This window comes from Arachis ipaensis, chromosome B5, assembly GCF_059453495.1.
Source record: "Arachis ipaensis isolate K30076 ecotype BB chromosome B5, ASM5945349v1, whole genome shotgun sequence".
NCBI classification, from domain to species: domain Eukaryota; kingdom Viridiplantae; phylum Streptophyta; class Magnoliopsida; order Fabales; family Fabaceae; genus Arachis; species Arachis ipaensis.
In genome coordinates this window covers 69,499,280-69,519,611 of record NC_142440.1, presented here as the reverse complement: position 1 = coordinate 69,519,611, position 20,332 = coordinate 69,499,280, and the positions used below count along the sequence as shown (strand labels likewise).

General features: G+C 39.3%; 1 pseudogene; it reads left to right on the top strand.

Moving 5' to 3' along the window:
- The first annotated feature begins 19,174 nt into the window (after positions 1-19,174).
- LOC148564548 (small nucleolar RNA R71) lies at positions 19,175-19,276 on the top strand (annotated as a pseudogene).
- Positions 19,277-20,332: the final 1,056 nt, after the last annotated feature.

Below are 20,332 nucleotides of genomic sequence, written 5' to 3'. Positions count from 1 at the left end.
TTTCCCCAATTTACAAACTCATAACCAATAATAAGAACGTACCTCCCTGCAATTCCTTGAGAAGACGACCCGAGGTTTGAATACTCGGTTATCAATTTCAAAGGGGTTTGTTACTTGTGACAACCAAAACATTTGTACGAAGGGATTTCTGTCGGTTTAGAGATTATATCTACAACGCGACTGTTTTTATGACATTCTTTACTGGCAAAAATCTTAACGTCAAAAATGGCGCCGTTGCCGGGGAATTGCAAACGTGTGCCTTATTATTGGTTATTGTAAATATTTTTCTTTTTTGATTTGTTTTTATTTCTGTTTTTATTTTTTCTGCTTTTTCGTAAATTAAAAGGTTATTGGTTTTTATTTTAAAATTTTTTATCTTATCTTATCTTATTTCAAAAAAATCAAATTTCAAAATTCAAATTTAAAAATTTTCAAAAAATTTTAATCTTCAAATTAAAAATTTCAATAACCTTTTAATTTCAATTTGTTTTTATTTTTAATTTCTATTTACTATGAACTCTCACCCCTTTGGCTATGAGTCTGGTTACAATTATGTTGCAGGAAGAAGAAATTATAATGAGAACAGGTATCAAGGTTGGAACAATCAAAGATGGGAGGAGCCACAAGGATTTGATCAACCCTCATGGCAACAACCACCTCCAATGGACTATCAACAACCACCACCATATGCCTATGAACCATTTCCTCAACACAACTTTGAACTACCACACTCACAAGCCAACTACCACCATTCACCTCCATATGATCCTAACCCTCAACCACCATACCAACCACCTTATGAGCCATATGAACCATATATAGAACCACCCCAATTCCAATCCACTCACTCCCAACCACCACCACTTCTCTATGTGTCCTGTCCAAATCCGGCAACCCGAGAAGCAGAGGTTCACCTAAAAGAAATAGTGGATCGATTTCAGGCAACCATTCATCAATTGGGGCAAGCAATAATGAGTCAATTAGCTTCCCGACGTTCGGACACTCAAGGAACTCTCATGGCTTCATGTGGATAATCTAATGAAGAACGTAGTATGAAGGAGATACTACAAACTCCAGTGAACAGTACGGAGCATGACTTTGTACTGGAACAAGTAGAGGAAGCCGGAATTATTGAAGAAGAAGAAGTGGTTGAAGACTTAGGAGATGCAGAACCTCCATGGGAAAGTCCAGTCATAGAGCCTCCTTCCAAGACGGTTGAAATTGATGCTGAGGAGGGTGTACAACCTCCAAAGTATATCATAGTTGAAGACTTGGAAGAGGTTGATCAAGAGATGGAGATTCAAGAAGAAGAAGCACAACCTCCCATGCCCTTGGAAAGCAATGAAGAGGAGATTGAATTGAAAGAGAGCTACCAAGAGGAAGAGGTTGAAATTGAAGAAGCTTGCAAAGAGGTGGTAGTTATCAGAAAAGAGCACAAGGGAGTGGAGCTTGCAATTTCATTAAAAATACCTCCCCCTAAGTTGCCATCATCCTTCACAACATTCAAGTGGGTAAAATTCATATCCCTTAGCTTTCTAATTCCACTTAAATATGGGTTACTGGAGACGGATGGTCAACTTAGAGCTCTTTGTGGCATTAAGAGTAAGAGGAAGATGGCCAGTGGTAAGAATTGTCCTGCAAGGTTCATCATGGTTGGAAGCTTTAAATTTAAATGCAAAGGTTGGTGTAAAGCTCAATTGAATGGGTCTAGGAAGTTGTTTGGACGCTTCAGTGAGAATTCTAAAGCTGAACCACATGGATGGAATCATAATAATCAACTTAAAGACGGGTGCAAAAGCAAGATTTGGGACCCCGGAATTCATCCCGGTAATCAACACTCTTGGGGCCTTGTCACTTGCTTTAACTTACTTGAAGGCTTCCTACGCCTAGTTTGGGACCCCAGAGGTTACTGGAAATACAAACATTGGTGGAGATTCCTGGATGAATACAAGCATAAGCCACCATAACAGGGAGCTCACCAAATGTCCAACTTAAGGAATCTAACTAAAAGTGCTAGGTGGGAGACAACCCACCGCGGTATGATCGTCCTTTTTCATTTTTATTTAGTTTTACTTGTTTTTGAAATTTTATTTTATTTTATTATATTGAACCTGGAGTTTTGCATCACATTCATATTAACACTGCATTCTGTATCTTTTCAGATTAAAAAAAAAAAGCGAGCACGCGACGCGATCGCATCAGCGATGCGTCCGCGTCGCAAGGAGATGGGAGACAATATTAATATGAACAGAGAGTTTCGCAGGAGAAGCGCTGGAGGCGTGCAAATGGCACAAATCACCCTATGCGACTGCGTCGCTGGCGCGACCGCATCATATGGGAATAATGGCCTCCCACGCGACCGCGTCACCGACGCGGCCGTGTGACCTGAAATCGGCGTAAAAAAGGTGCATGGCCGAAAGTTGTGCTGGAGTTGGGCTGGACTCGTGCTGGCAGCCCAAGCCCTCCCACGCGAACGCGTGCCCCACGCGTCCACATAATATTGGAATAAGGCCACTCACGCGATCGCATGCCCCACGTGACCGCGTCACCTTGGATTTTGGCAATACTAAGATTTGAACAGAGAGTTGTGCGACCGCGAGGCTGCACTCGCGCCACTAGCACAAATCGAGTCACGCGATCGCGTGCCCCACGCGTCCGCGTCACCCAACCTTATCGCGCACCACGCGACCGCATCACCCACGCGACCGCGTTGCCAGCGTCGCACAACCTATCCAGATTAGTGCCAATTTTCTTCTTCCTTCTCTCTCCTTTCTCACTTTCTTTTTCTTCTTCTCATCCTTTTTCCCTCTCATTTTATTTTATTTTATTTATTTGCATACTTTCATTCATTGCATATTTTTATTTTTTCTAAATTTATTATTTTACCATTGGTGTTCAAATGTTCTTATTCAACTGTTATTTCTTTTCTGGTATTATCTTGGTACTTATGACTTGTTTTATTCTGGTTAGGTAATATTATTTAAATCAATGCCAATCCTTTATACCTGTATTACTTTTGTATTGATTTTTAATTTATATTATCTTTCCTTCCCCACTCTCTTCCCCATTGTTGCATATTCTGCACCACTGGTATGCCATGGCTTCTATTGTTTTCTCACTTACATGTTGTAGCTACCATGTAAATGAGACCCTTATCAATTGGCATTAACCCACCCATACTGTATTTATTTTCCTATCTTTATTTCTGGGTTACTCTTCTTCCCTTTTTCTTTCAGGATGGCCACCCGGAAGAGAACCGAAAGACGTTTACATGGGGAGACAGACAAGTCCATCTGCACAATCCTTAGAGAAAAGCAACAGTTGAAACAACCCGTCCACCTGCACATCTCAGTATACACCGAGGACGGTACAATCTTTAAGTGTGGGGAGGTCGATACCGATCTCCATGGGTTAGTACTTTCCTGTCTCAAACACCAATATTTTATTTTCTTTGTTAATTGTTACATTTGCATATTTAATTGCATGTTTATTTGATTTTATGCATTTAGTTACTACTTGGTTGAAGTAATATTTTCTTTTTCAAGAAATTTTTATAATATTTCACTAATTTAAATTGAAAAAAAATTTTTGTGTTAAACTTGTTTGGAAGTTGTATTTGGAACATATTTTTTTTGAGCTAAATAACACACAAAACCTGTGAGATTTTTGAGCCTATTTGAATTGGTTGCTTTTTTCAACCAATAATTTATTTTTGGTGTGTATTTTTCTCTCTAATATTGTGATCTTTGTCTTGCTTAATTCTATATTTCCATTATTTGATGTATGCATACACTTACATGATTGAGGCCTTTGTTTCACTAAGCTTACATACCCATATGGCCTTAACCCTTTCATTATCCATTGCAAACCAATTTTGAGCCTATTTTACCCCTTTGTTCTTTACTTTAGCTCATCACTAACTCTAAGCAGAAAACAATAATATCCTTAATTTGAATCCTTGGTTAGCTTAGACTAGTGAGAGTGCTTATAATTTAAGTGTGGGAAAATTGAATTTGGAAACAATTGGTTTGAAAATTGAGTATGTTAGAATTTTCTGAAAATGTGAAAGAAATGTTTAGGACATGTTCATGCATTCAATAATTTAATCATATGCATTGAGAAAAATAAAAGAAAAATATATATATATATATAATAAAAAAAAGAAAAAAAGAAAAAGAAAAAAGAGAAAAAGAAGAGAAAAAGAGCAAATAAGTAAAAGGGGACAAAATGCCCCAAAGTAAGTGGTGAAAGCAATGCATATGTATTGTACTTAAAATTAGGATGCATGAATATGTGGAAACATGGTTAATGGATAGTTAAGGGTGGTATTATGATTACATGGATTGTCTAAAGTTAGGTGGAAAGTTTAAGTTAATTAAGGATTCAGATTTTAGTCCACTTGGCAAAATACAATCCTACCTTGACCCTAACCCCATTACAACCCTTAAAAGACCTCTTGGTATATGTATCTGTGCATTAAATTTATGTTGATTGTTAGATGAAGAGCAAGCCTTAGAAAGCAAGGTTAGTAGAGAATTGAGAGAATCGAACCTTAAACACTTGAGTGATTAGAGTGTATACACTACCAGTGAGGGTTCGATGCTCAATTCCTTGTTCCCTGCTTTCATGAGCTATTTTCTTCTTGCAAGTCTATTTGTACTTCATTTTCATGATTTGAATTAGTGAAATCCAGTTCATATTTATTCTTGGAGAACTTATTTACTCTTAACCAAGTAAGTAAAAGCATTTAGCATGTAGTTGCATTCATAGGTTGCATTTCATACCATTCCTCTTCATCTTTATAGCTTCTCTTGAACTTAGCATGAGGACATGCTAGTGTTTAAGTGTGGGGAGGTTGATAAACCCTTATTTCATGAGTTCTTTTGTGCTTAATTCGAGTGATTTATTCAATCCTCCACCTACTTATTCATATTAACTGCATGGTTTTACTTTCCCTTCTTTATTATGTCTTATTGTGAAAAACATGTTTTTCTAAGCTTTAAAAATTAATTATTTTAATTACCTTTATTTCCATTCGATGCCGTGATTAGTGTGTTGAGTAGTTTCAAATTTTCTAAGGCAGAATAACTTAAAGGATGGAAAAGGAAACATACAAAAATGGAAGAGAAAGCAAAATGGAGCTTTGAAGGAAACTGGTATTCACGCGATCGCATGGACGACGCGATCGCGTGCCAGAAGCGAAGATGCAGCGACGCGACCGCGCGACATAAGCAGAATGCATACGACGTGGACGCGTGACTGACGCGACCAAGTGGCAAGGAAAAGCTCCGAATGACGCGACCGCGTGAACCACGCGGACGCGTGACAGAGGCCACGTATCAGAATTTACAGAATACCAGCAAAGAATTTACAGGAAAAAATCCTAACGTCAATGGCACGCCAAGCCAACATTCCAGCAAAGAAGGTTGAAGAATTTTACATGGGCGTGCCACTTGGAGCTCTGGGCGTGGCACGCCAAGTTGTGAAGCCAAGTCTCAAATAGGGCGTGCCACTTGGAGCTCTGGGCATGGCACGCCAAGTTGTGAAGTCAAGATCTCAAAGAGGGCATGCCACTTGGTGTCTTTGGCGTGGCACGCCAGGCATAAGTTCCAGAAGAGTAATTTTGAGCCCCACTATGGGTGTGGCACGCCAAGAAGTGGGCGTGGCACACCGGGGCATATGCCAGCCTGACCTCCTCTTATTCAAATGAAGATATCTTGAGCTAAACAACTCCAAATGAGATAATTCTAGTGCCATTCGAAAGTAAACATCCAGGGCTTTCCAACCATATATAACACTTTATCATGGACACCGGAATTGAGGAATATATTGACCCCGAAAACACAAGGAGAAAAACACGTCACTTCAGAGTTACCAGCCTGACCTCTTCATCTTCAAAGAGACATAACTTGAGTTGTAGATGTCCAAATAATCTGATTTTGGTGGCGTTGGAAAGCTGACATCAAGAGCTTTCCAACGATATATAATAATCTAGGGTGGATATTAAAACTAGAGGTGAAAAAGGCCATTATTTCAGCATTGCAAAAGCTGGGCGTGCCACTTGATATCGAAGGCGTGGCACGCCAGCTCTATTTTCATAATGGGCGTGCCACTTGGAGTTCTGGGCGTGGCACGCTAGTTCTAATGGTCAGAGAGCATCATCAAAGGCGTGGCACACCAAATGGTGGGTGTGGCACGCCAGTTTCATAATATATGGGCGTGGCACGCCAAAGAGTGGGCGTGGCACGCCAGGCTACCTGACAAACTGACCTATCCACCTTCAAATGGCATAACTTGAGCTACAGAGATCCAAATGAGTTGATTCCAAAAGCGTTGGAAAGCTAACATCCAGGGCTTTCCAACAATATATAATACTTCATAGTGGACATTCATTTTAAGGCCCAACCAACTCCATACTTTCAACGTTGCAAAGTGGGTCATACTCCAAAGGGCAAAATCAAGTGGGAGTGGCACTTGAAACCACACGCCAACCTCTCCCTGCAGCCCCCAACCTTCAATCAAGCCCATTCTAACTCTCATTCAAGCTACAATTTCAACCAATCAAGGCCACAAGAAGCATCTAGAATAGTTCATTTTTATTTCATTGTAATTTACTTTTATTTTCATTTAAGTTTGTAATCTAGGAGAGCCTATATAAAGGCCTTAGTTTCATAGAATTAGTCATGCTGGATTGGGGGAAGTCTTAAGACCCTCTCCATTCACCATCAATTTCTTCTCTTTTCTTTCTTACTTTGTAAATAATTTAGTTATGAATTACTAACTCTTTCCATTGGGAAATAGAGAGCTCTATTGTTTTTCAATGGATTGATTGTTTTTATTCTTCTTCTTTTCTTTATCTCTCTTTGATTTACTAGAAGGGTTTTCGTTCTTCATTCTAGCATTCAATTATCTTGGAAAAGAGATTGAATGTAATTGAATTTTATGGAAACCTTGGAAGAGGAAACATAAAACCATGCTTGAAATTCTTTCTCACACTTGAATAAATTTGGGTTTTGGTGTTTGGATATGGTGACATATAATCCTCCCTCTACTTGGATTTAGGAAAGTGTGTGGTATAATCAAGGACCATTCTTCATCTCTTCTCATGAGCAATTAGACCAAGGAATTGGCTATTGATCAAGATTTGAAAGATTGAATCACCAAGGGATTGGGGTTCAATCAATCATGATTGCCAAGAGGTCAATGAGTTGCATGATTGAAGATGAGATAAAATCAATTAATCCGGAGAATGCAATATCTCTTGATCCCAATGTTTATTTTATCTTTCTTTCTTTTATTTACTTTATGGTTATTTATATTTTTTGCACTTTACATTTCCAGCACTTTACTTTTTTGTACTTTACCTTCCTTGCCATTTACTTTCTTGCACTTTATTGCTTTCCTTTACTTTCATGTAATTTACATTTTCTTGTTTGATTATCACCCAAAATTGAATCGTCTAACTAGGATAATTAATTAACTATTGCTTGCTTAATCCAATTAATCTCTGTGGATACGATCCCACTCCATTGTGGGTTATTACTTGACAACAATTTGGTGCGCTTGCCAAAGAATGGATTCATTATATGTGGGTAGTGAATTCCAGTCATCACTTATACAACAACATTCTTTGATTCAAATTCAACTATGCACTGTTTATGTCATGTATTTAGAATCACAGAGAACACCACCACATTTGATTAACTGAGACTACTCTTAAAAATAACTCAATTTCTCATGCATTACATCCCCTTTTCGTCTTTCTTTTTTATTTCAAGCTCAGTGGGCAATACATGAGACACCTTTCAGAATTAAAGCAACTAACAGGAATTTTGAAAATAACAGAATAAAACTAGAACCTAGGAATTTATCTAATAAAGGATCATGCAATAAATGAGACAAAATAGCAGAGAACCGGAACATAACATAGTAAGAGCGGGAAAGAATATAGAATGAAAGGAATTCAACAACCTCAGTTATCCTAGTGGCCGTTTTATTCTTCAGCCTGTGCTCCTCTGTGAAGATGATTCGCCCCCCTTTGGTGCCATAAAATTAAACAGAAAAAACCATCAGCGAAGCGACAACACCAAACTTAAAGGTTTGCTTGTCCTCAAGCAAAGAAGAACAGAAAACAAAAACAAATAATATGATGAAAGAAGAATAAAAGGATAAAAGAACAAGAGAGAATTAGGGTTTGGGAGGGAGAGAGAATGAAAACAGGGCGGCGCACTAGTGGAGTTGTGCGGCGCATGTGACGCGTACGCGTGGGTTGCCCGATTTTGAAAGTGACGCGTAAGCGTCTGGCACGCGTACGCGTGCCCTTGGTTTGTGCGAATCGCGCGAAGGCAACCGCGTGCACGCACAACTCTCTGTTCGCATGGCTGGGAACCAAAATTCTCATATGACGCGTGCGCATCCATGATGGCCATTAATGCAAAGAACGAGCACGCGTCGGGGACGCGTACGCGTGATCAAGTTTGGGCCTCTAGCACAGTTCCAGCCCCAAGCTAGCACAACTCTCTGCCCAAACACTCGTTGACGCTGATTTTCAGAGTCACGCATACGCGTCAGGGACGCGCAGGCGTGGGTGGCTAAAAGCGCAAATGATGCGCACGCGTGAGGTACGCGTACGCGTGGGCTTGTTTGTGTGCAAAACATAGTTCCAGTGCCACTCCTGCTCAACTCTCTATTCACTTCTTTGGTGTTGCGTACTTAGGCATGACGCGTACGCGTCAGCGACGCTTGCGCGTCGAACACCTCTTTTTTTTTTTTTTAAAAAAAGTGTTTGGTCCTTGTTCTAAGATAGCTGCATGATCAGAACATACGTAAGATGAAAGAAAAATAGTAAAAACTCAATAAAAATCAAATAAATAAGAAAATCACTACTACGAAAAATGACTAAGGATACGAATTTATCGGGTTGCCTCCCGACTAGCGCTTCTTTAACGTCACTAGCTTGACGGTCAGTTCTGCTAATTCAGTAGATGAGCAGACCTCTGGTGATTGATCTCGCCTCCAAGATAGTACTTCAACCTCTGGCCATTCACTGTAAATTTCCTGTCAGAATTCTCTTCCTGTATTTCCACATGACCATATGGTGAAGCTCTGGTAATCACAAATGGTCCTGACCACCGGGATTTCAGCTTCCCGGGAAAGTGTTTGTGCCTTGAATTATACAGAAGCACTCTCTATCCTAGCTCAAAGACTCTGATGGCAATCTTCTTGTCATGCAATAGCTTGGTTCTCTCTTTATAGAGATTGGCATTCTCATAGGCTGAGTATTTGAATTCATCAAGCTCATTCAACTGAAGGATTTGCTTAATTCCTGCAGCTTCTGAATCAAGATTCAGGTACCTGATTGCCCAGTAAGCTTTATGCTCCAGCTCAACTGGCAAGTGACAGGCTTTGCCATAGACTAACTGATAAGGGGACATGCCAATGGGAGTCTTGTACGCTGTCCGGTATGCCCAAAGAGCATCATCAAGCTTCCTAGACCAGTCCTTTCTTGAAACACTGACGGTCTTCTCTAGAATCCTCTTGAGTTCCCTGTTGGAAACTTCAATCTGTCCGCTTGTCTGAGGGTGATAGGGGGTTGCCACTTTATGACGGACTCCATATCTCTGCAGAAGTGAGTCCAGCTGTCTGTTACAGAAGTGGCTTCCTCCATCACTAATGAGTGTCCTCGGGACACCAAACCGGCTAAAGATATATATCTGAAGAAAGCTCATTACCACCTTGGCATCATTGGTGGGTAAAGCCACAGCTTCCACCCACTTGGACACATAGTCAACTGCCACCAGAATATATTTGTTTGAATGTGAGGGTGGGAAAGGTCCCATGAAATCAATACCCTACACATCAAACAACTCAACCTCAAGAATCCCCTGCTATGGCATTTCATGCTTGGCAGGAAGATTCGTGGCCTTTTCACATCTATCACAGTGCTTCACAAATTCTCTTGAATCTCTGATGAGAGTCGGCCAGGAAAACGCGCTCTGAAGGACCTTTGTAGTTGTCCGTTCACCACCAAAGTGGCCTCTATAATCAGAACCATGACAGTGCCAAAGAATCTGCTGTTTTTCTTCATCTGGGACACATCTCCGGATTATACCATCTAAACACCTTTTAAAAGGGTACGGTTCCTCCCAAATGTAGTACTTTGCATTAGTCAATAGCTTCTTTACTTGTTGCCTACTGTACTCCCTTGGAATAAAATTCATGGCCTTGTAATTTGCAATGTCTGCAAACCATGGAGCCTGCTAAATGAGGAACAATTGCTCATCCAAAAACGTCTCATTCACAACTGTGGGTGGTTGTACTCCTGCTTCAGGCTTAATTCTGGAGAGATTGTCAGCTACTTGATTTTCTGACCCTTTCCTATCTTTTATCTCAATATCAAACTCCTGAAGGAGCAATACCCATCTGATAAATCTTGGTTTAGAATCCTGTTTGGTTAGAAGGTACTTCAAAGCAGCATGATCAGTATAAACAATAACCTTAAAACCAATTAAATAGGACCTAAACTTATCAATAGTATACACAATAGCTAATAATTCTTTTTCTGTAGTTGTGTAATTCTTTTGGGCATCATTTAACACACGGCTAGCATAGTAAATGACATGTGTAAGCTTGCCGTGCCTCTGTCCTAAAACAGCTCCTATAGCAAAATCACTAGCATCACACATCAACTCAAATGGTAAATCCTAGTCAGGGGGAGCTATAATGGGAGCAGAGGTAAGGTTTGCTTTCAGAGTTTCAAAAGCATGCAGGCAATCAGAATCAAAGATAAAAGGAACATCAGCAACCAACAGGTTGCTTAATGGTTTAGCAATTTTAGAAAAAACCTTTATAAATCTTCTATAAAATCCTGCATGACCCAAGAAACTCCTGACTGCCTTAACATTAGCTGGTGGTGATAATTTTTCAATTACCTCCACCTTTGCTCTATCAAACTCAATCCCCTTACTTAAAATTCGGTGTCCAGGAACAATACCTTTTGTAACCATAAAATGGCATTTTTTCCAGTTTAAAACAAGGTTTAATTCTTGACACCGTTTCAAAACAAGAGATAAATGCTTAAGGCAGGATTCAAAAGAATTACCAAAAATAGAAAAATCATCCATAAATACCTCAATAAATTTTTCAACCATGTCAGAAAAAATTGAAAGCATGCACCTCTGAAAAGTTGCTGGAGCATTACAAAGTCCAAATGGCATTCTCCTATAGGCAAATACTCCAAAGGGGCATGTGAATGATGTCTTCTCTTGATCTTGAAGGTCTACTGCAATTTGGTTATATCCAGAATATCCATCTAGAAAACAATAAAAAGCATGACCAGCTAACCTCTCAAGCATCTGATCAATGAAAGGCAGGGGGAAATGATCCTTCCTTATGGCAGTGTTGAGCCTCCTGTAGTCTATACACATTCTCCAAATTGTGACTATTCTTGTAGGGATAAGCTCATTCTTTTCATTCTTGATCACTATCATCCCTCCTTTATTGGGAACTACCTGCAAAGGACTTACCTAAGGACTGTCAGAAATTAGGTAAATAATACCTGCTTCCCATAATTTCATTACCTCTTTTAGGACCACCTCTTTCATAGTTGGATTGAGTCTCCTTTGTGGTTGCACAACTGGTTTAGCATCATCTTCAAGGAGGATCATGTGCATACATTTGGTTGGACTAATCCCCTTCAAGTCATTAATGGTCCACCCAAGAGCAGTTTTATGGCTCCTGAGTACCGAAATAAGCGCCTTTTCCTCTTCAAGCTTCAGGGAAGAGCTAATAATCACTAAATATGAATCATTTTCACCCAAGAACATATATTTCAGAGAAGGAGGTAAAGTTTTGAGCTCAAGCTTGGGGGCTTCCTCCTCTACTTTAGGCGTGTGAACCATGGCCTTCTGGGGTGCTGAATCATCAACTTTAACTAAATCATACTCAGAAATAGGATCCAGAATGTCATCAAGCACTCTTGAACAAGTGGTTCAATAACATCTATTTTCATACACCCTTCAGAATCATTAGGGTGCTTGAGAGCTTCAAAAACATTCAGGACCACCTGTTCTTCATTAACCCTCAGGGTTAATTCTCCCTTTTGCACATCAATCAGAGCTCTACCTGTAGCTAAAAAGGGTCTACCAAGTATAATAGAGGATTTTACCTCCTCTTCCATGTCTAATATAACAAAATCAACAGGAAAAATAAATGGTCCTACTTTAACAAGTAAATCCTCAACAACACCCACAGGTAATTTAATAGAAAGGTCAGCAAGTTGAAGAGAAATACAAGTGGGTTTTACCTCCTCAATCTGAAGCTTTTTCATCACTGAAAGTGCCATTAGATTGATGCTAGCTCCAAGATCACATAAAGCTCTTTGAATGGTGACATCTCCAATGGTGCTAGGGATTACAAAGCTCCCTGGATCTGGCATCTTTTCAGGAAGGTTGTGTTGAATAATGGCACTGCATTCCTTGGTTAACACCACTGTTTCTTGTTCCTTCCAATTCCTCTTGTGGGTAAACAATTCTTTCATAAATTTTGCGTAGAGAGGCATTTGCTCAAGAGCCTCTGCAAATGGAATGTTGATCTGCAGCTTCTTGAAGACATCTAAGAATTTAGAAAACTGCTTTTCTTTGGAAGCCTTCTGAAGCCTCTGAGGATATGACATTTTTGGCTTGTATTCAAAAGCCTTTGGCAAGGTAGGATAAGTGTCAAGAGAATCAGGGAATGGGTTGTCTGCACGCTTAGGGGGGCGTGCTCTACTTCTTCCTTCTTCTCCTTTGGAGCTTCTTTTGCAATTAATTCTTCATTGACCTTAGTCTCAGATCCATCTACTTTACCACTTCTCAATTGAATAACCTTGCAGTCTTCTCTTGGGTTTACCACTGTATCACCTGAAAATGTACTTGCAGACCTCTTAAGTATTTGCTTGCTTAGTTGGCTGATGATTGGACTTTTGTGTGGTCTAGAATTCACAATAAATTCTCGTTGCAAGTATAGTTTCTAAACCAACAATAGTCATGTCATACAAAAATTTGGTTGTCACAAGTAACAAACCCCTAAATTTATAAACCGAAGTATTGAACCTCGGGTCGTTCTCCCTAGGAATTACAATAGAGTGTTCTTGTTATTGGTTATGGGTCGTATATTGGGGTTTTTGAGATAGGAGAGAAGAAATGTAAGATGCAATGAAAATAAACTAGCAACTAACAAAACTCTTGGCAAGGTATGAGAAATAGAAGTCCTATCCTAGTTATCCTCCTCAATTGTGACCACAAATTATCCATTGCTACCACTTAGTTAACCTCTAATCATGGAGGAAAGTCAAGTGGATGAATCAACTTGATTCTACAAGTCCTAGCCAACTCCCAAGGGAAAGACTAGCTTTAGTGGTATCCAAATCAATTAGCAACTTCTAATTATCAATCAACAAAGGAATTAGATAACTCAAGCGTCACTAATTACTCTACCAAAGCCAAGAGCACTAAAATCTACTCTAAAATCCAACCAAGCATTTTATCAAACACTTGGAAGGCATATAAGGAAAGCATAGTAAAAAGTGCAAGGAAAGTAAATCTACACTACTCAATTGCAAGAAATTAAACAACAACAAATCAAATGAACAATAAAGGAATATGAAAACATAAATTGCATTGAAATGAAAATAGAAGAAACAAAAGTGCATGAACATAAAAGTAGAGAATCACAAGAATGAAATACAAAATTAGAGAGAGGAGAAGAAGAGGAACTAGAAATTGTAAAGAAAAAGTAAATCAAAGCATGAATTAAACATAGATCTAAAAATTCCTAATCTAGATCTAAAACCTAATCCTAATCCTAGAGAGAAGTGAGAGCTTCTCTCTCTAAAACTAACCTAAAGCTTAAACTATGACTAATGATCCAAAGTATGTTAATTTCCCTTCAATCCTTGGCTTAAATAGTATCAGAAATGAGTTGGATTGGGTCCACAAGGCTTCTAAAATCGCTGGCCACGTGTTTGACTAAGTGAACCATGTGCCACCATCGGCGCGTACGCGTACTGTGCGTGTGCGCGCCCATTAACGTGGTGCAGCTATGACAAATCATATATCATTTCGAAGCCCCGGATGTTAGCTTTCCAACGCAACTGGAACCACGTCATTTGGACCTCTGTAGCTTAAGTGCAAAGAGGTCGGCTTGACAGCTTTTGCAATTCCTTCATTTCTTCATGAGTTCTCCATTTTTACATGCTTTTCCTTCATCCCCTTGATCCAATCTTTGCCGCCTAAACTTGAAATCACTTAACAAACATATCAAGGCATCTAATAGAATCAAGGTGAATTTAATTTAGCTATTTTAAGTCCTCAAAGCATGTTTTCACTCTTAAGCACAATTAAAGGAGAAGTTATAAAACCATGCTATTTCATTGGATAAATGTGAGAAAAGGTTGATAAGATCCTCTAAGTTTTTAATGGAGGCTCTGGTTTCCTGCATAAAACTCCTCATCATCTCCAAATTAGAATTTTCTTGGGATTTAGAGTTTGCCTGCTGAGGTGGTTGTTGCTGTTGAGACTGAAATTGGCAGTTATTGTGATTGTTCTGTTGGAAGCCGCCCTGAGAATTATTGTTGAAATTCTGAGGTCTCTGAGGTTGGTCCCTCCATCCAAAATTTGGGTAATTTCTCCATCCCTGATTGTATGTCTTAGAATATGGATCATTGTTGGAATTTCTAGGACCACTCCCCATGTAATTGACCTATTCAGAAGAGGATTGAGCATAATCATAATTATCATTTTGCACAAAGTTACCTGCCATGTCATAAGAGACCTCTTGAGGTGGATTTTGGGTGTTGATAGCTGAGACTTGCATTCCACCCATCTGTTGAGTAAGTAGATTTATTTGCTGAGACATAAGCTTGTTTTGAGCAAGAATAGCATTAAGAGATTCTACTTCCATAACACCATTCTTCTGAGGAGCCTCAGAGTTCACAGAATTCCTGTTAGATGAGTATAAATATTGGTTGCTAGCAACCAATTCAATAAGCTCAATATTCTCCTTTGGTGTCTTCTTCTTGTGCAATGAACCACCTGCAGAATTATCTAAGCACATCTTGGACATTTCACCCAAGCCTTCATAAAAGATATCTAGTTGGGTCCATTTGGAGAACATGTCCGGAGGGCATTGCCTAGTCAGTAGTTTGTATCTCTCCCAAGCTTCATAAAGAGTTTCACCATCCTTCTGCCTGAAGGTCTGAACCTCTACCCTAAGCTTAGTCAGCTTCTTTGGTGGGAAAAATTTAGTAAGAAACTCAGTAACAACCTTGTCCCAAGTATCCAAACTCTTCTTGGGTTAGGAATCTAGCCACAGCTTTGCTCCATCCCTCAGAGTAAACGGGAAGAGCATGAGTTTGTACACGTCTGGGTTCACTCCATTTGTATTCACAGTATCACAAATCTACAAAAAATTTGAAATAAATTGATTTGGGTCTTCGTGGGGAAGACCGTGATACTTGCAGTTTTGTTGCACCAGGGTGACCAATTGTGGCTTCAACTCAAAGTTGTTCGCAACTATAGGAGGCACCACAATGCTTTTTCCATAAAGATCCACAGTAGGAGCAGAATAAGAGCCAAGCACTCTCCTTTGGTGATCATTCCCATTCGGATTAGCCACATTGGCATTAGCAGCATCATTAGGATCCATAGTGGATTCTGCAGCCTTGTTAAGTCTTGCTTGTTGCAAACGCCGCCTGAAAGTTCTTTCAGTTTCAGGATCAAAATCTATGAGATGTTCTTTGTCTCTGTTCCTGCGCATAAACAAATAGACGACAAGAAAAGATGGAACTCTCTACGTCAGAGTGCAGAGAATTCCTAGTGAGGTAACTTGAATAAAGAGATAAAAATATTGAATAAAACAAACAAATACTAAAATTTGAAAATTACTAGTAAAATTGAGACTAAAAAAAATTTTGAAATTATTAGACAAATTAAATAAGAAAAATTAAAATAAGACTAACTAGGGTACACCAATCTTAATTTCAGAAATTAAGAAAATTATTAGTGCTATTTTTTTATTTACTTTTTCAAAAAATACTAAAGCAAAATTTAAATAAAATTAAAATAAAAACGTCTAATCTAAGCAATCAAGCAACTAATAGTTGTTAGTCACTATCAATCCCCGACAACGGCACCAAAAACTTGGTGCAGATTTTATACCCACAAACTAACCGGCAAGTGCACCGGGTCGTACCAAGTAATACCTCAGGTGAGTGAGGGTCGATCCCACGAAGATTGATCGACTAAGCAACAATGGTTGATTTATTTACTTAGTTAGAAAAGCATAAAATGGTTTTGAGAGTTCAAAGAGCATTAAACAGCAACTTCAGAATATCAGAAGACAGGCAAGTAAATAAGTTGGGAATATAATATGGAGAAAGCAGTTAAGGTTTCAGAGTTATCTAATTTCCGGATTGACTTTTCTTATTAATTTCTTTTAATCATGCAAGATTTAATTCATGGCCAACTATATGTGACTAGACCCTAATTCCTTAGACCTTTCTAGTCTCCTCTAATTTTCATCAACCACCAATTCCTTGGTCAATTAATTCCAATTAGGGGGTGAAGTTTAATTGTAGTTATTATACCACAAAAACTCTAATTACCCTAATATAAAAGGATTATATGTCACATATCCCGTTAAGTCCAGATAATTAGAAGTTTAGGAGAAATTGTTTTCAAGTTGTTGTTCAAGTAAAGAGCTTTTCCAAGTTATACAAGAACTCAATTAGAAAGAGGGTCATACTTTCGTTCCACCCAAATTCATAAGATAAAGGACGAAAACAATTCTTAAATTATAAATCAGTACATGAATTAAAGTAGAAAAACAATAGAATCAATCCATAAAAATAGACAGAGCTCCTAACCTTAACAATGGAGGTTTAGTTGCTCATGGTTCAGAGAGAAAATAAGGATTTAGGTAAACTGTAAATTAGGCTGAGGTGGAATAATCCCCAAAAGAGAACATTCTTTTCTCTTTTATATCTAATCCTAATTAATTTAAAATCTATCTCTAAAACTAATATATTATCTTTTCCTATTTATATAAATTAAAGATTAAATCAGAATTAATTATAGCAATCAGCAAGTCTTCAATTGATGGATGGAGACCACTTGCTTCGTAGGATCCATGCCTAACTTGGGAAATAACGAGAAGTGTTCCCCTGATTCCTTTATTCTGCAGCCTCTAATCTGTGTTTCCTAGGCCAAAAAATGGGTCAAAAATAGCCAGAAATCGCCCCCAGTGTTTTCTGCATTTTCTGTACGTGGCGCATGTCACGCGTACGCATCGACGGTCTTCTTCGCATGTCACGTGTACGCGTTAGGTACGCACACGCGTCACCGTGCAAATCTCCAAATCACGCGCACGCGTCAAGTGCGCGTAGGCGTCGCTCCTCGCTGGTTATCTCCTCTTCTGCAGAAACTCCATCAAATCCAGCCGAATGCTACCTAAAATAAACAGAGTTGCACAAGACTCAAAGTAGCATCCATAATGGCTAGAAGATAATTAATTCTTGATTAAACTCAACAAATTAAATACAAATTCACTAGGAAAAGATAGGAAAGATGCTCATGCATCACACAACAATGTCAGCTGGGAAAATGAATTCTCCCACTTTCACCAACAAGTCTTCCACTACCCCATGTGGAAACTTGAATGTTCTGTCAGCCAATTGGAGTGCCATTCTTGTTGGCTTGGCTTCCTCAATCTTCATCCTTCTCACCATGGTTAGGGACATGCGATTGATGCTAGCTCCCAGGTCACACAAGGCTTTCTCAATATTGATATCCCCTATGATGTAGGGGATTTGGAAACTCCCTGGGTCTTTCATTTTCTGAGGGAGCTTCTTTTGTATGATGGCACTACACTCCTCAGTTAGCACTATGGTCTCTTTTTCTCCCCAGTTTCTTTTTCTTGTCATGAGCTCCTTCAAAAATTTGGCATAAAGTGGCATTTACTCCAATACTTCAGCAAATGGTATGTTGATTTGGAGCTTTTTGAGGATCTCTAAGAATCTAGAGAATTGGCCATCCTTCCCATCCTTCCTCAGCCTTTGTGGATATGGTGCCTTTGGCACATAAGGCTTCAAGACTGGCTTTGGTGAGGATGGGGCAGGGGTCTCCTCTTCATTCTTGTTTCCATGCTTTTGTGCAGCTTCTTTTTCATGGTTGCCCTGGCTTGGGGTTGCTTCTTCTACAACTTTTCTGCTTCTAAGTGTGATGGCCTTGCATTCCCCTCTTGGGTTGGCCATGGTATCACTGGGAAATGTATGTGTGGGCATTGGAATTTGCTTGGATAAAATTTCCACTTGTGCTTCTAGCTTTGAGATTGCTGCGCCTTGATTCTTTAGATTTGATATGTATTCTTCTTGATTGGCATCTATCTTTCTTTCAGCCTGTGTTTGTCTCTCCAAGAGGGTGGAATTGGCTCCTGTAAGCTATGATGATAGTTGTGCTATTGCAGCCTCTACTCTCTCAAAGTTGCTCTTGATCTCACATGGTTGCATGGTTGAGGATGATGTGTCTTGATGGTGGTTGTTGTGTGCTTGCTGGGTGGAATGGTATGATGTGTTTTGTGAATTGTGGTAGGGTCTATTGTTGCCTGATTGATGGTTGGGGTTGTGATTATTATTTTGGTTGGATGGGTAAGGTTTGTTGTGATCTTGATTATGTTTTTGTTGGTTCCCCCACCCAAAATTTGGGTGGTTCCTCCATCCGGAGTTGTATGTCTTGGAGTTTGGATCATATGGTGGCCTAGAGGGGTTGTTCACATAGTTAGCTTGCTCCCATTCACATTCAACTTCTGGTGCATCTCCTTCTTGTTGAGGGGCTTAGGCTTGAATGACAGAGACTTGATTATTCTCCATCTTCTTGGTCAAGGTTGCTAGTTGTGCAGTGATCAGTTTGTTTTGGGCCAGCAGGGCATCCATTGAATTGAGCTCCATTACTCCTTTCTTTTGAGTTCTGTTTGAAGCATAGAAGTACTCATTCTCAGCAACAGTCTCTATGACATCTATGGCTTCTTCAATAGTTTTCTTCTTGTTGAGTGAGCCACTCGAAGAATGATCTACTACTTGCTTTGACTCGTATGTCAGCCTTTCATAGAAGATGTGTAGTTGCACCCACTCATTGAATATATCCGATGGGCATTTCCTTGTCAAATCATTGAACCTCTCCCAGGCCTCAAAGAGTGTTTCACCATCTTGCTGTCTAAAAGTTTGCACTTCAGCTCTTAGCCTGTTGACTCTCTGTGGAGGGTAGAATCTTGCTAGAAATTTGTTTACAACATCATCCCATGTGGTTAAGCTTTCCTTGGGAAATGCTTCCAACCACTTTGCTGCCTTATCTCTGAGTGAGAAAGGGAACAAAAGTAGCTTGTAGGTGTCAGGGTGTACATCATTAGACTTTACAGTATCACAAATCCTCAAGAATGTAGTGAGATATTGGTTTGGGTCCTCCTGGGCACCTCCTCCATATGAACAGTTATTCTGGACAAGTGTGATGAGTTGAGGTTTCAACTCAAAGTTGTTTGCATGGATTATGGGCTTCAGAATGCTGTTGCCATAGTTTCCTGGATTTGGGTTGATGTAAGAGCCTAAGACTCTCCTCTCTTGCCCAACATGATTGCTAGCATCTCCTCCAATATTGTCTTGCACTTCGTCATCCATGGTGGTTCTCAGATCTTCCTCCACTAGTTTCTCACCAACTATGCCTTTGCTTCTTGCCTCCCTCCTTAGTCTAAGGAAGGTCCTCTCAAGTTCACTATCGAAAGAGGATGAAGTTTCTCCCCTTGTACCTATCATACATTCAACAAACAGCATGTAGAGGAAAAGTGAAAGAATCACTCTAGTTGAGATTAGTGGTTAACTTGGTTGATGCAATTAATCAAACATTTAGAAGAATGGAAATATGAACAACGAATAACTAAATTAATCAAATTAAAAAAAAAGAAAACAGAACGGACAGAAAAATTAAAGAACTAAAAGGAAAATAACGAGGTAATTAAAATGCTTAATCTAGCTCTCCAATCAATTTAATCATTGTCAAATTCAAACCAATCCCCGGCAATGGCGCCATCAAACTTGATGAGTCAAATTTACTCCCCATATGAAAATGATGAATCCGTTCTTTTGGCAAGCGCACCAAAATTATCGTCAAGTAATAACCCACAGTGGAGTGGGATCGTATCCACAGAGATTGGTAGATTTGAGCAATTTTAATCAATTGGTGAATTAGTCAAGCTAAGCAGAATATATTGTGATTGCAGAATTGTAAATGTGCATAAATATAAGTGA